Source organism: Schistocerca cancellata, chromosome 4, assembly GCF_023864275.1.
Source record: "Schistocerca cancellata isolate TAMUIC-IGC-003103 chromosome 4, iqSchCanc2.1, whole genome shotgun sequence".
NCBI lineage: Eukaryota > Metazoa > Arthropoda > Insecta > Orthoptera > Acrididae > Schistocerca > Schistocerca cancellata.
Window position 1 is genome coordinate 517,803,872 of NC_064629.1, and position 1,508 is coordinate 517,805,379.

The 1,508-nt window shown below is 46.3% G+C and overlaps 1 pseudogene; it reads right to left on the reverse strand.

Annotated features, from left to right (window-relative positions):
• Window positions 1-1,100: 1,100 nt before the first annotated feature.
• LOC126185938 (5S ribosomal RNA) lies at window positions 1,101-1,219 on the reverse strand (annotated as a pseudogene).
• Window positions 1,220-1,508: the final 289 nt, after the last annotated feature.

Below are 1,508 nucleotides of genomic sequence, written 5' to 3' on the forward strand. Positions count from 1 at the left end.
CAATGTGTTCTTTTTTCCATTTCCAGGTGTGTATATGTAATTGAGGCGATGACGGCCAATGATCCCTTCAGTGAGTGTGAATAAAAAGCTCGTACTCTGATGGGAATTGGGAAGATGGCGAGAGTAATGAGGCTAATGAGCAGAGGCACTACATCAGTAAGCCGGCCGGTGTGGCCGTGCGGTTCTAGGAGCTTCAGTCTGGAGCCGCGTGACCGCTACGGTCGCAGGTTCGAATCCTGCCTCCGGCATGGATGTGTGTGATGTCCTTAGGTTAGTGAGGTTTAAGTAGTTCTAAGTTCTAGGGGACTGATGACCTCAGATGTTAAGTCCCGCAGTGCTCAGAGCCATTTGAACCATTTTTATTTTGTTTCCAAACAAGACAAACTGTGCATACCTCCGACACTTGCCCTTTTGGGCAGATATTTTCAGTGCAATACAGATACGAAGACAAATTGTGGAAAGAAATTAAACGAAATACAATTACTCTGTGACGAACCACCGGAGACCATGTGTCTCTTGTAACAAAATACTCAGAAAATATGCCTGAGCAACCCCAAATTTTCAGTGGGGTTCGTGTTCATGTTTTATAATGTCCCTGATAAAATGTTTGGTATCTCCTGGGCACTTTCTATGCAGAGTGGATGCCCTGTGTTGTGTGTTTCGGGAAGATAAGTGTGCCACTGTATTGTTGCCATGTGCCTAGTAGAAGTAAATTAAGACAAATTTCATTGACTGAATTTCGAATCGTCAAAAGTATATACAGGCTGTTTTTAGAGGAATAGTAAATATTTTAGGTTATGGTAGTGTAGAATACTTCGAATAAAACATTCCCCCTACCGCATGTCCAGTTTTCATTGGCAATAGAAATACAACTATTAGAATGCAACCTAAACAAATACTCTGTTTGAACAGCCCTCGGATGTTCCAATGGCACCGACCGATCGCCGTGTCTTCCTGAGCCTGTAGGCGTTACCGGATGCGGATATGCTGTGGTCAGCACACCGCTCTCCTGGCCGTTGTCAGCTTTCGTGACCGGGGACCATTGCTTTTCAGCCATGTAGCCCCTCAGTTGGCCCCACAAGGATTCAGTGCAACCCGCTTGCCAACAGCGCACGGCAGACCCGGATGGTCACCCATTCAAGTCCTCCACAAGCCCGACAGCGTTTAACTTCGGTGACCTGACGGGAACCTGTTTTACCACTGCGGTAAGGCTGCTGGCTAAGCAAATACTTACAGAAGGTGTTACGCAAAGGCGAACAATTAAGTTCAAAGTTGGTTTTCATAAATTACACTTCCGACTTCAGTGTCCCTTCGAATTCCGTTGGCAACACTACTTGTAGCTCTTCTGAGGTCGCCTTGGCGTTCTTTTATGAACACTACTCATCATCCAAGTGTTCAATTCTTCCTTCTGTTTACTTTTTCTTGATAGACTTCGCCTTTCACTGACCCCCCCCCCCGCCACCCCCCCCCCCCCACACACACACACACTAAACTGCAAAGTAACAAGG